The sequence below is a fragment of the Hemicordylus capensis genome, chromosome 6, assembly GCF_027244095.1.
Source record: "Hemicordylus capensis ecotype Gifberg chromosome 6, rHemCap1.1.pri, whole genome shotgun sequence".
NCBI classification, from domain to species: domain Eukaryota; kingdom Metazoa; phylum Chordata; class Lepidosauria; order Squamata; family Cordylidae; genus Hemicordylus; species Hemicordylus capensis.
Window position 1 is genome coordinate 45087200 of NC_069662.1, and position 15129 is coordinate 45102328.

The following is a 15129-nucleotide window of genomic DNA, read 5'->3' on the forward strand; positions in this document are numbered from 1 at the left end:
TACATTGTGCCTTGGCGGTGGGGAGTGGTTAAAGACTGGAAGCACTGTTCTTGCGAACAGCATCCCCCAAAGCATGCTCTGAAGCAGGGGCTTAGCTAGGGGAGAGGGGGCCCGTGTTCATCTCTCTCTCTGGCAGCCCCTCAGAGTGAGGGAGACTATGAAGAAAATAGGGAGGGATGGACCTGGAGGGCCCTCAGGAGCTAGAGGCCCGTGTTCTTTGAACCTTTTTGCTCAATTATAGCTATGCCCCTGTTCTGAAGCTCCATCCCTACCCAGACATGCTCAGAAGCTCTGCCCCCTGCTGTCCACACTTACAGCATTTGCAAAGAAGCACTGCACTCTTGGGCACTGACAGCATTCTGTTGGCATTTGTTGTATTCTACCCAGATGCGCTCTTACCCCTGGACATTGGGCCTGAGGTCCAGGGTCTCCACACCCCCTGGGGGCCCCCAAATCCTTTTTAGTCTGTCTCGGGTGGTTTGGTCACATTAAAAATGTGTTAAGAATACTGTTGTGGGTGGGTGCGTGGGGCTCCAAAAGCCTTTAGGTCCAGGCTCCACAATTACCTAGATGCACCTCTGATTCTACCTAGTAATCTTTTATGTTGTACAAGCCGACCCCCGCACAGAGCATCTGTGCGTTTTTTGGGGCCGGCAACCTCTCTCCCCCCACCCAGTCTCCGGCCGGGCCGGATCCGCCACCTCTCTCCCCCACCCCAGTCTCTGGCCCGGCTGAGTGCCGCGGCAGCGGCCAGGCCCATCGCCGCCTGGCATCCGGGCCCGCCACCACCGCCTCCTCGGCTCAGCGGCTGGGCCGGACCCGCTGCCTGGCCCACTACTTCCGCCGGGCCTGCCGCCTCTGCCGCCTCCGCGGCCGGGCCGGGCCCACCGCCTCTGCCGCCTCCGCCGCTGGGCCCGCCGCTCCCCCCGCCACCGGCCTCCACGGGCCCACTGCCTCTGCCGCCTCCGCGGCCAGGCCCGCCGCCGGCCTCCCCGGCCGGGCCAGACCCACCGCCACCGCCGGCCTCCATGGCCCGGCAAGGCCCGCCGCTTCTGTCCTCCACCAGAGACGCGCCTCAGCCAATCAGGTGCGTCCCTCCGCTCCGCTGCCCAGCCAATCAGCTGGGTTGCCGGGATGCATCCCTACAGAAGCTGAGGCACGTCTAGGAGAATTAAATATATAGATTGTTGAGATGTTTGTTCCAGTGGGCACTGGGGGACTAAAGGAGAGGCAGTAGAGGTGGCTGCCTACGGTGGCAAAATTCCCCCAACGGCAATTTTTGGAGTTGAGTTAAATGGGGGGTGGGTTTAACCTTTAAAACTGCTGCTGCTTGTGAAGCAGCATGGCAGCGAGAACTCCTTGTGCACTTGCCTGCCCCCCAAATTATGACAGAACGGTGGCAAGATCATGTTAATGGGCACATTGGCAGTGGAGAGAGCAGGCAGGCAGCGATACCTCCTAACACAAGCCCGCCTCCCTCCCAAATGACAGCAATCTCCCAATTGCTCCATTTCAGCTTTCGGCCTTAGCTCTTGGTCACATTTGTATCTGCAATTTGATATGCATTTTTTAAAAAATATATGTCCGCTCCATTTCATTTCTGCTTTTTTAGCTTATGCTCTTGCTAGCGCAAAGCAGAGCAGATTGAGCTGTGCTCCCCCTTGCTGGCAGATTTGTGCAAAGGCACCAAGAAATATATATATTTTTAAAAGAGTTCATCGCATCAGCGGTTCCCCACCTCTCCACTCTATTGGCCCAAAATGGAGGAGGAGGAGGGGGCAGTGAATACAATTCAGGTGGAATATGGACACCCCCTGCCTGGAAGACCCGCTGCAGTGATGGGCAGTATGAACGGCCAAAATCCTTTCATGTAAAACCCTGTCATGTAAACCACCCAGTGATGCAAGTTTTGGGCGGTATAAAAATATGATAAATGATTCATTGAAAAATGCATTGAGAAACGCTGTACTTGTGGTTTCAAGCTGCTGCCTCATATGGTCACACTTTGCAACACTTCAACCGGTGCAAATCCCGTAGTGCAGAAAACACGTTCTAGAACTTCCTTGAAACTTTCCTCGGGTTTCTTTCATTGTATACAATACATACATACATACATACATACTGACTTCTTACTGTCTAAATGGATCTCTTTTTTGGCTTCCTCTCTTGAACACAACACCTTCTATATGGGGTTGTCACTTAAAAAAAAATCAACTGTACATCAGGCAGAAATTCAGTGAGTACAGTCTTTTGCAGCAGGGAGATACAGTGATGAAAAAGCTGCTACTATTCCATTTCTGCCTGTCACACAACTGCCATCACAGGAGCCCTGCCATAAGAAGATCACCAACAAACACAAAAGTCATAGCTGGGTAATACGTTTACTACCACGAAGTTAACCTGATCACTAAGCTAAAAATACCACAAAGTAGCCAGCAAGCTTTTTAAGTTATCCAGAATTCTTCCTCAGGCTGGATGTTAGGCAAAAAGAAAAAGAAAAAAAGGGAGGGGAGCAAAACTGGGCATGATGAAAGAATTCCAAGATCTGAAGTTTACAATAGTCTTAAGACAGTGCAGGAGGTTTTACAGACCTAACTCTATTAGCCTCTACTAGGCACAGATCTCCTGGGACAAAGAAATAAAAAATGGCTGTTCCTCCCTCCCACCTGTTTTTAATATAAAAACTAGTGATTACTCAGATCGATCTCCAGCACTAATTGAAGCACACAGCTTGCGAGGAGAAGAGCAGAAGTAAAGAGAAACGTGGTAATCCTATGCATTTCCCCTTAAGCCATCCTATGAATTGAATAAAAGTCTATGAGTAGCCCTCAGAACTGGGAACAGAATGGAGGACTTTGTGCCAACCTCACAGATGGAGAGGAGAGCTGGTCTTGTGGTAGCAAGCATGACTTGTCCCCTTAGCTAAGCAGGGTCTGCCCTGCTTGCATCTGAATGGGAGACTAGAAGTGAGAGCACTGGAAGATATTCCCCTCAGGGGATGAAGCCGCTCTGGGAAAAGCAGAAGGTTCCAAGTTCCCTCCCTGGCTTCTCCAAGATAGGGCTAGAGAGATTCCTGCCTGCAACCTTGGAGAAGCTGCTGCCAGTCTGTGAAGACAATACTGAGCTAGATGAACCAATGGTCTGACTCAGTATATGGCAGTTTCCTATGTTCCTGTGCTTTTCCTCCTTTTCAACCAAGTACATGTAACTGAGAAATACAATAAAGCAGCTGGTCAGCAGAAGGCACCTAAAATCCCTAAAATCTGGTAGAAAACTTGAAGTTTTGGTCTTTTATACTTCTGTTGAGAAGGGATGAGCTTGTTTTCTCTAGAGAAGGAAAAACTAGTAGGCCACAGGCCAGATTTGGCCACTAAATCAACTTAATTTAGCCCTGAAGGCTCTAACAAACTTTAATGAAGGTTAATTAAAACTTTGCACACTGCTTCTACTTACCAGTGTTCTACTTACCAGTGTTCTACTGGTAAGTAGAACATGCCACCCATTGATAATATATTTATTCAAATAAATAAAAGAATGTTGTAGGACTGAAAAAAGACACAAAATACAGCGACCAAAATTATCAGAGGGATGGAGCAACTTCCTTATGAGGGAACAGTGCTTAGGGTTGTTGTTTTCCAAAGCAATTGAGAGGGGACATGATTGAGGCTTATAACATTATGCATGGGATGTGGCAAGTGGATAGAGAGACTTTTTTTCTCCCTATCTCATAATTCTAGAACTAGTGCTCATCCAGTGAAACTGAGTGGCAGGAGATCTGGGATAGACCAAAGGAAGTACTTCTTCCCACATACATGTAAGAAAAGATGTCTTCCTTGACCATCACTCTGCCATTTGACCAACTGGCCTTTCTGAGCCAGGAAGTGAGAAGGAAACAGGCAGAAATGCAAGTGAGTCCTCTATCCCTTCCTCTTGGCTCAGAAAAAAACAGTGAAGAGGGAGAGACAGAAAATCTCAGATGAAATAGTTGCTTTGTTGTTCTTCTCTCTCCCTTCCTGGGGGGTGGGGGACTTAGGGAAAGTGAGAGGAAATAAACTGGTAATTAGGAGTCAGATGTTGCCTGGGTGCTGCCAGTTGCTGAAGCCTTGGCAAATCAGTTTCTGTGTAAAGGTACGGTAAAGTGTGCCGTTGAGTCGGTGTTGACTCCTGGCGAACACAGAACCCTGTGGTCGTCTTTGGTAGAATACAGGAGGGATTTACCAATGCCTCCTCCGGCGCAGTGTGAGATGATGCCTTTCAGCACCTTCTTATATCACTGCTGCCCTATATACAGTAGGTATAGTATATCACTGCTGCCCTATATTGGTATTTCCCATAGTCTGGGAAACATACCAGCGGGGGGTCGAACCAACAACCCCTGGCTTGTTAATCAAGTCATTTCCCTGCTGCACCATTAGGCAGCTCCAGTTCCTATGTAACAGGTGCTAAATGCTGAGGACAATTTAACCACCCCTTTCCATGTTTCTCCAGATATTTGGTCAGTTGCAGTTGTGGTAAGATTCTCCTTATCACTTGGCAGGCTAGTACGAATGAGTGGCTTACAAAGTGATTTTGTGAACACTGTGGTAAACTGTTACCTCATAGGGTATGTTCACCCATAGTTTGTAAAAATGTAGCTGTTATGCAGCACCTGTTTCATTCTGGCATCAGGCCTGGTTTGCAGGCTGAGAGACTGTCCGGAGTGCCCAGGTGGGTTCTGGGAAATAGGAAGAGTGAGATCCTCTCAGAGGCTTTCAATGCCATTGGATCCTTTTTTGATCATCTGTGTAGGATGGGAGTTGGGGATATGGGGCTTTGGGGTTTCTGCTCCTATCTGACAGGAATCCTACTCAGTGTCCCCAAGAGAGTGCTTGGAAGCCCTGTCCCCAAAGTGATGCACTCTAAAATGGGCCCCCGTCCCCCACAATTTTCACATCTATATGAAATAACTGGGTGAAGCTGTCCAGGGGTTGGGGCAGAGGTGTCGTCAACTTGCTGATGCAACCCAGCTGTAATTCCCCCTTCATCTAATCTTGGTATGGCAGTAGATATTTTGGACAAGTACCGGGAATCAATAAGAAACTGAATGAGGTCTAATAAACTGACGCGTAGTCTAGCTAAGATGGAGATGTTGACGGTAGGAGGTAATTGCCCTTGCTAACTGGGCAAAAACACACCTTTTACAGTGATGTCTCTCTCATATTTAGCAGGGGGATAGCAACTGCTCCTATCCAATCCAGCATAACAGCGCATCTCCAGTGGCTCTGGCTGGTGTCTACCTCATGGGAGGGTGTTTGTTTTTTAAAGGTGGTGAGCCCTTTGGGGACAGGGAACCTATCTTCTATTTTCCTTTGCTATGTAAGTCACCTTAATAACCTGTGAAAAGAGGTATATCAATATTTTTTAACAACAAAATATTTTTCACCACCACCACCAATAACCTTGATGGAAGGTCTTTGCGGGGATGCACTCCCCACAAAGGACCCAGTTCACAATGTGAAACCGCTTTTAGATCTGCCAAAGTGAGAGGAGGGCTTGTCTTGTGGCAGCAAGCATGACTTGTCCTCTTAGCTAAGCAGGGTCTGCCCTGGTTGCATATGAATGGGGGACTAGAAGTGTGAGCACTGCATGATATTCCCCTCAGGGGATGGAGCCACTCTGGGAAGAGCAGAAGGTTCCAAGTTCCCTCCCTGGCATCTCCAAGATAGGGCTGAGAGAGACTCCCACCTGCAACCTTGAAGAAGCCACTGCCAGTCTGTGAAGACAATGCTGAGCCAGATAGACCAATGGTCTGACTCACTATATGGCAGCTTCCTATGTTTCCATCCATGATATAAAGTGCCTGCCTTTGGGCTTTGGTTTACAATCAATTTGCATCCATTCCTGGGAGAAAATATAACATGATTTTGCCACGGTTATTCATGAATTACTACCATGTGTTGTACTGTATATTGCCTCTGGAAACATCAGCTCAATACAGCTGCTGGATTGGGACCTGCTGTTCTGAATGTATTGCCGTCAGTGCTTAAAGATATCCACTGGCTCCCAGTTTGGTTTTGGGTGCAGCACAAAGCACTGGTGTTGACTCACAAAGCCCTAAGCAGTCCAAGACCAGGGTATCTGAAGGACCAGTTTCTCTCACAGGAATCGACTCATCTGCTAAGGTCATTATTTATTATTTATTATTTTTATTTATTTATCATATTTTTATACCACCTGATATGTATATCTCTAGGTGGTGTACAAAATTTAAAATATTTAAAAGCCACAAATTAGAATACATGACAATAAAGACAATAGAATAAAATTATTAAAACAAGTTTTTAAAATTATTAAATCTGAGCCTTTGCTCCAGGTGCCCTGGCCTCTGGTGTTTAGACAGATGAGGCTTTTCTATGATGCTGCTTCCACTTCAGACCACTCTCCATAGAAGCAATCAGTTGGCACCTACTCTGTTGGCTTTTAGGCAGCAGGTTACCACTGTGGGTTTGGGTTTTTTAAAGTTTCTGATAGGAAATAGTATGGTATAACATTCTGCTGCCGTTTTGTCTGTTCTTGTTTTCCTGTGCTTTGTGTTATTCTGCTATTTTATTCTCAAATGGCTTTTAACAATTTGGCTGCAAGCCACCTGTGTAATGAAAAGGTGGGTAGAAATAAGTTACATGTCAATAAACTATCTGACTGATGGGCATTTTATTACTCCTATAAATAGCAAGTAGTCTCAAAGGACAGGAGTGTTATGCAGTGCTAGTCTACGCCTGTTTAATCAGAAGTCTTGCTACACACATTCCACGGGGCTTACTTCTAAGTAAGCCTGCACAGGTTTGCAAAAGCACCTTTGACACTTGGCAACATGCCAAGCTGTATGTTCTGCACACACATTGTTAAGGCAGGAAAAACTTTCGAAAGTGGGGGAAATTGTTTGTATTGATGTGCATTCTACAATGACAATTTATTTTATTTTTCATTGGCACTGTGCCCTTGGGAGAAACAAAACACGCTTTTAGAATCATGGGTAACAGTTTAAATGTGTAAATTAGTCAATTAAAGCTGCAGTTGATTAACCAATAGGGGCTATAGTTAATCAGGAAGTCCTATGTTAAATTGGTGGGACTGTGAGTTAGGAGTTCACCATTTCCTGCCTGGAACTATTTTGGCTCTGCTGTTAGGGAATGGGGGAGGGGGAATGAAATATTAAGATAGCCCTTTTTCTTTCAAACAATGTACATCCTTTTAATTAAATTGTAAAAAGTATCTTGTACTTCTTTCAGTACCTCAAAAGAGTACCATACTAAGGTTTTAACCATATGTAAATTTTAATGTACCTTTGATTCATTAATTAATGTAAAGGCAAATTGTTATCCATTAGAATTATTTCCTTGGTTGAGAGCCCTTGGTAAAATTGATTCCATGTTTTACAACATTTAGGGATGTGGGGCAATCCCTTTCTGTTTTGAAAGTTGCAAGCCAAGGCACACTTATCAGTGGGACCAACTTGTGATTAAACATGCATATGATCAGGCTGCACAGCCACAGTAATTGTGAGAGGAACCTGCATGTTTTTCACAACCAGCTTTTAGTTCATATCTCCTCTGGAATGGAGAGTGTGCATTCATATATTGGCCAATTTTACCCCCAAGTCCCTGCAAGCTATCGGGGAGCACTTCACACATAATTCAGGGTTTTCAGCGCACGATAGAATGTAGCCAGATTTATATCCAGGGTAAAAAAAATCCACGTTTTGCATCAGTTTTTTGGGGCAACTTTGAACTCACAGTAAAGCCTTGCTGTAAACCCACCGTAAAGGCTGCTGTTTGGGAAAGCTCCTGGGGGTTATTCACACATGACTTCATCCGTGGGGTATCTGAAGAGCGAGTCTGCTTCTCAGCAGATTTGCAGATGTTTAATTTGGGGGATTAAATGGACAGTTCTCATAGGGTTGGCTCCTCTCTGCAATCCCTGCAGATCTTTTTCCTGTGCTCATTCCCATCACTTGCTCCAGGTTTTTTATCCAACTAACCCCATCAGGAAGTGGCAAGAGAGCTTTTTTTGTTTTGTTAGTTCGACAATTAGTTGCGGAAGACCGCAAGACCAAGCAGCCGGGGATCAAACAACAGAATGCAAGGGCTCAGGTTACATCTTGCATTTAACTCAGGAATTTCTCCCTCCCTCTCCCCTTCTGGATTCTCTCATTCTCCCGGTGGCCCTTCTTCCTTCCTTAGCCAGCCATTCTACTTCTTTCCACCATGGATGGTGTGTAATGATCCTCAGCTTTATAGCAAGCTTTCCTGGCAGCGTTCTGCAGACAGGGACACGTGCACCAGCTGGGTCCACACCAGAGTGGAGAAATGATTCAGCAGAGTTGAGGGTGCCTTCTGTGCTTAAAAGCATCTCCTGTGGGGAACCGTGGCCAATGTTTCACTTGCTGCCAGTTTGGGACCTCAGCACACAGGGGCACACCAAAGCAATTTGGGTGCCCGGACTGCTCAACCGTGAGGGGCCCCCCCACCGCATGTGTGAGGCCCCCCCGAAACCACCTTGGGGGGGCCCACCCCAACAAACCTCTGCTGTTCCATTTTTAAAATTTGTTTAATTCTTACCACGGCCAAGGGGTGGCTGCGGGGGGGGGGAGCAGTCCTTCTCCCTTCTTCTCCCCTCTCCCCAGTGGTGGAGAGACCAGAGCGACGCTGGTCCCATCCGTTTGGGACAGCGTCTTTAACAAACTGTGAGTTGTGCCTGCATATTTGAAATCATTGCAAGCCTGTGATGTCACCTCCCCCTGCCACCAGAACTTGCAACTGCAAATCTCCTTTGCTGACACCTGGGTGGATTTTAAGTGCGAATTTGGAAAGAAGTTCCTACACACATCACAGAGAAACTTCGGGGCATAACAGAAGCCTTGGGTGTTTTTCCCCCCATAAGCCGCTGGCAATAGAGGATTTTTTAAAAGCCGGACATAATTCAGGCTGAGTCAGAATGCGCAGCCTCGATTCGGGGTAGGAGGTAGAGCCCTGTCTGTACTGGTCCTTGATACCCCTCAGCTACTTCGGGGTAAATGCAGCTAATATGTGGACTGGCCCACCCCATTCCAAGATTCTAAGTAAAAGCCCTGTGTGTAAAGCTGGAGAGGCAAAGGCATTAGCTGTTGGATGAACAATCTCTCTGTTGCCATGACCACAGGTAAGCTGTCTCCTCCCATTCTGTTCTAGAATCATGCCCTGTATCAACCCCATTATCCAACTGATAACAGGATTCCAGAAATGCCTGTAAACTGTCTCCTCCCATTCTGTTTTAGAATCATGTCCGGTATCAACCCCATTATCCAACTGATAACAGGATTCCAGAAATGCCTGAGGCTGACAGTGTTCTGGACCAGGAACTGAACCCAGTTAGTGTCACTCAAACAACCAAATTTCCACTGGTTTACAAAGTTTTTAATTTTCTTCTAAGCATGCAAGATAACTCACATCTCAGACCTTCTTCAGCTTGTTGAGGGTTCAGAGTTCAAATGGAGATCAAAGTCCCAGAGATGGTGAATTGTGGAAAGATGACTGCTAGGTGAAAAGACACGTGGGCTTTTTCTAACTATAAAAGCCTAAGTTACTTTTATCTAACTACAAGGACCCATGGTAGAGAGGTTCTGTCCCATGGCGGCAGCCCTGAGAATCTGAACAGAGAACAAAGTGGGGGCGGGGGAACTGCTTACTCTAGATTGGCCAAGAGAGGAAGCTCCCTGCTTCAGGGTAATCTTACAGATCATTGACTAATGGTTCTAGAAAACCACACAGGAATGTGGCTAAACCCACACAGCAGTAACAACATCGCATTTCTATTCTGTATGCATTCTACACTCATGATGCCTCCGTGGTAATAAAGGTAGATACTAGGTTGGCTTACAGATGTGTTGCAGTTAATGCAAAGGAAACAGGTACACCTTGCCAGTGTATGAATCATGCACAAGAAAGAAGCTGAAGAGGCCAGGTGCAAGTGCCACAGGTGCAGAGTTGAAACTGTGTCTCTTGAGAAGTCTAATTAATGCTTGGGAAATATTGCAACTTTGTGAGGCGACTGCATGAATCTGTCACTCAAATAAACCCTCTACTAGGCATGCTTGCCGTAGCAGTTTTGTAGGATTGCCCTCTTCCCAGTGCCACATTCTGTGCTGTTGATGAGGGTCCCCCAATCCACAACAGCAACTGCAAAGGGAATCAGAGAATTTCAGCAGGGCAGAGCAACTGGCATGTGCTGGTGCTGCTTGAACAATTGCTACTTTATACATTACCCCAACAGCATTTTATACAATTTGCAACTGTATAAAATTATACATTATACAAAAACACAAATTATACAATTTTATACAACTTCCAAAGTTTCACTTCCAACCTTCAGTTTCAGTTCCCCATTCAGCCATGAGACTAGCTGGGTGACTCTGGGCCAGTCACTTCTCTCTCAGCCTAACCTACTTCACAGGGTTGTTGTGAAAGAGAAACTCAAGTATGTAGTGCACCGCTCTGAGCTCCTTGGAGGAAGAGTGGGATATAAATGTAAATAATAATAATAATCCTCCTCCCCATGTCAACAAAATAAATGAGGCACTGTTGTTCTGTGTGTGCAGGAAATGAATTCATAACTTATGTGACCTTACTACAGTGTCAGGGCCCAGTGTGCTCTGAGACAACTCTGGGAAAACAGGCCAGTGATTGGGTTCCAGAGCAGGCAAATCATGAGCTGAAGGGCCAGAGGCCGATGCCATCCTCTTAAGAAGAGTTGGGGGATCAAGTTCCAGCACAGACAAATAGAAATCCTTGGAAGTGCCCCTCATGATCAAGGTTCTGGAGTAGGCAGTCAAGACAGCAAGGAGAGATATTCTTTGTTTGGCACTTTCTCCTTTAGAAAAGAAGCTCAGACTGATGAGCCAAGCCAAATAAAGCGCTTATATAAGGCCAGCAGAGACCCTGTTGGTTCCCCAGATCACTTGATGGAGGCTGGTTGAGCACAGTTTCCATTCTGGCCACCTCAAAGGAGAATCAGGTAGTAGGGATGAGCCCGGACCGGTCCGGAGGCCATTCTGAAGGCCTCCGGACCGGTCCGGACATGAGGGCAGTTCGGCGGTCCGGCACTGGTATGGGGGGATCTTTAAGGGCGGAGGAGGGTGTATGTCCCCCCCCACCGCATTTCCCCCGCCGGCACGTTCGTTTTGAAAAGCTTTTGGGGAGGCAGGATACCTCCCTGACACCCCTTCCCCCAGTCGTCGGCAAAAGGCTTCAAAAAGCCTTTTGCGCATGTGCACGTCACGTCTCTGCAGAGCGCGCGCGCACGTGACACGGAGATGTGATGTGCGCGCGCAATGTGCGCACGTGCAAAAGGCTTTTTGAAGCCTTTTGCCAATGACTGGGGGAAGGAGCGGCAGAGAGGTATCCCGCCACCCCAAAAGCTTTTCAAAACGAACGCGCCGGCGGGGGAAACGCGGCGGGGAGTACACCCTACCCCGCCCTTAAAGAGCCCCCCACACCAGTGCCGGACTGCAGCTCCGTGGTTCCGTGCACATCCCTATCAGGTAGTAGCAAAGCTCTGGTCAACCAGTCTTTCTCCCTCACCGAAATTCAGACGTAACAGGAAACCAGAGGTCCCTTCACCTCCAGTTTCCTTGGATGCACTGAATTCAGGAAACTGGAGTTGAAGGCAAGAAGGGACTCAGTTCAGAGTGGAGTTTGGGCGCCTCCAACTCCAGTTCTGTGGTGCCAGTGTTACATCCAAATACTGGCACCACAGTTTCAGCCCCACGGAGTCAGAGTTGAGGGAGGAAACTCCTCCCTCACTCTGGCTCAATTGGCTGTGCAGGCTGTCCTGCCATGAAGGAAGCCCACATAGCCAGCTCCCCCAACTCTCTGCAGTCTCACTGACTGCAGAGAAGCAGCTCTCTCACATGTCCAAAAGCAGACCATGTCCATTGGATGCATGGTCCCATGTTATGTTGGTGATACAGAGGGAAGGCTGCCAGAGTTCCTGATTAGAGACTCCTGGCACCTTATACACTGTTTTAGTTTTGCTTTCACTTGCAATTTGGTGGACAAAGCTAAGAATTTTAGCTTTTTCTGTGCAAATCCAGACCAACCAGGTGAATACATAATGATTTTTGCATTGGGTTGTGCATTTTGGTTTTATTTGTTGGAGATGGAGTTCCAATGCATCGACCTTTTATACCAACTATCCTAATGACCACTAGGGACATTGGGAGTAGAGGTAGTTAGTGAGGGTCTCCTTACCTGTCCCTGCTTTGTCTCTACTCTATGACCCCTGCCTTGACTCCTCAGGTATTTCCTGTGGGGAGTCAGTCCTCTTCCTTTCCTCTTAGAAACCAGATGGAAGCATCTCTCTCCTCCCACCTATTCATTATGTAGTTTATACTTAGGATAGGTCTTTCCTATCTCAAATGTACTCAACCAATAAACCTATTTAGTTTAGATTGCACTACAATCTCCATGCGTGTCCTTAAAGTAACTGCAACAGCCAAAACTCTGCACTACTCTGTAACTGGAGTGGGCAGCTACCTCTTGGTGTTTTGCTAAATAATTACAAACCTCAACATTATTTTACATTCCGCCACATTCACATATACGCTGATGGGATCTGAGCTGTAGGTGACTGACCAGGAGAGAGATCTTGGGGTTGTGGTGGACAGCTCATTGAAAGTGTCTCAGTGCATGGCAGCTGTGAAAAAAGCTAATTCTATGCTAGGAATCATTAGGAAGGGGATTGAAAATAAAAATGTGAATATTATAATGCCCTTATACAAATCTATGGTGCAGCCACATCCAGAGTACTGCATACAGCTTTGGTCACCAAATCTTAAGAAGGATATTGTAGAACTGGAAAAGGTGCAGAAGAGGGCGACCAAAATGATCAGGGGCCTGGAACACCTTCCTTATGAGGCTAGGCTACAGCATCTGGGGCTCTTTACCTTGGAAAAGAGGCGACTAAGGGGAGACATGATTGAAGTGTATAAAATTATGCATGGAGTGGAGAGGGTAGACAGAAATTTTTCTCCCTCCCTCACAACACTAGAACCAGGGCTAACCTCATGAAACCAAAGGTTAGGAAATTTAGGCCTGACAAAAGGAAGTACTTTTTCACACAGCACATAATTAATCTATGGAATTATTTGCCATGAGATGTGGTGATGGCCACCAGCTTGGATGGCTTTAAAAGGGGCTTAGACAGATTCATAGTGGACAGGTCTATCAATGGCTACTAGTCTGGTGGCTGTGGGCCATCTCCAGCCTCAGAGGCACAATGCCTCTCAATACCAGTTGCAGGGGAGCAACAGCAGGAGAAGGGGCATGCACATACCTCTTGCCTGTGGGCTCCCCAGAGGCATCTGGTGGGCCACTGTGTGAAACAGGATGCTGGACTAGATGGGCCTTTTGCCTAATCCAGCAGGGCTGTTCTTATAAAAAGGGGTGTGGGTCTCTCTCTCTCACACACACACACATACACACTCTAAGGATAATCACTTGAAAAGAGTTACCATAATTGCAACTCTGAAGCCACCCAATTTGCTTGAATTTCTATTGGTAGCCATGCATCATGCTGCTGCATTCAGCATTGTGCTGAATTATGTTTAGAAAGAGAAACAAATTCCTCAGAAAAATATAGCACTGCAAAATGTTTCAGAAAGTTCTGTCCAATAGGGATGCTCCTATTGGCAAATGGAGAGTGCTCCATGGCAAAGGCAGCACGAGTCTGTCAGCCTGCTTGTGCCACTGCTTCCATTGCAAAGGGGTCAGTCAGGTGGAGAGGTGAGCAGTTGTTCCACACACCTATGCCCAACCTGGCCCACCTGTGGCACTGGGCTTGGACCCCTAGAGTTGCCGACCCTCCAAGAGTTGCTAGGAGTCTCCAGGAATCTGCATCAACCTCCAGGTGACTACCAAAAGCAATCCTGGAGATTTTAATGGCTTGATATTATGGGGGGGAAATTGGAAGGGGGGGAGGAACCCCTCCAAGAACAGCTTCAGTTGAAGTTAGTATACACTACACACACCTGCTACAACACACACACACACACACACACCCCTACCTTCAGAGACATATTGCAACCTCCACAGTTGCTCTGTGTGTGTGTGTTCGCGTTTAAACCCTTAGTAAAAATATGCATGCAATTTAGTGTCATGAGCCATTCAATCCCAAGGATCTCAAATTTTGTCATTTAAAAAACATATGTTTCTAGCCCACAAGTCTTTAAAGCATATAGGAAGTCCCTGATGAATCTCAGAGGCTTGAGGGAGAGTTCCATGGGCCTGCCAATAGCCTAGTGTAGTTACCTGCCCTCTCCCCCATGACTACAGAATGATTCAGGGAAAGGCTCTACAGGCAAGTTTGCTTAAGCAACACAGTGTAGACAAATCACAGAACTAGATGTACTTTGACTCCAAAATGTGAACTTGATAAGAGCAGAATCCATTCCACAAGCAACTTGGCTTTCTCCTGCGATCTGGGCAAAGAGGCGCCTTTTTAACGTGGTGATTCTCTTTATTGAGCAGGGGGAGAGAAACTGGCCCTGTCCACCCCCAGCATAGTACTTCCAGTGACTGTTGCTGGTGTCTGTCTTATGCTTCTTTCTAGATTGTGAGCCCTTTTGGGAGACAGGGAGCCATCTTATTTATTTATTATTTCTCTCTGTAAAACCGCTTAGGAAACTTTTATTGAAAAGTGGTATATAAATATTTTCTTGTTGTTGTTGTTGTTTCCCACAGGAAACCAAATGAAGATTATGTAAGACTATGTCATTTGCACCCAATAATTCTTTTTAGTGATTAACTACTTCCTCTAATTACTTCTTCTGATTAATACTGTTAGCAAAGAACAGAATGCTATTGGAATCCCCAGCCAATCAAATGAGGAGGATTTAAAAATACATGCAGACACACCAACTAAATCACATGCAATTATACACATGATATGCCTAGATGTGTATCCAAACAACATTCATGTACAAGGTGAACATACCTTAATATAACAAGTCAGCTGTAAGAGAAGCTCCTTGCTGAATCTTACTGGGCTGTGAAGGGGATTATAGCCCATAGCCATCCACTGAAAACAAGGAGGTTTGTATCACCAGTAATGACTTAG

The 15129-nt window shown here is 46.5% G+C and overlaps 1 long non-coding RNA gene across 1 annotated transcript in view; it reads right to left on the reverse strand.

Moving 5' to 3' along the window:
- The window catches only part of LOC128329414 (uncharacterized), a 57662-nt gene that overhangs the window by 33114 nt on the left and 9419 nt on the right, over positions 1-15129 (reverse strand). The window lies entirely within an intron of this gene.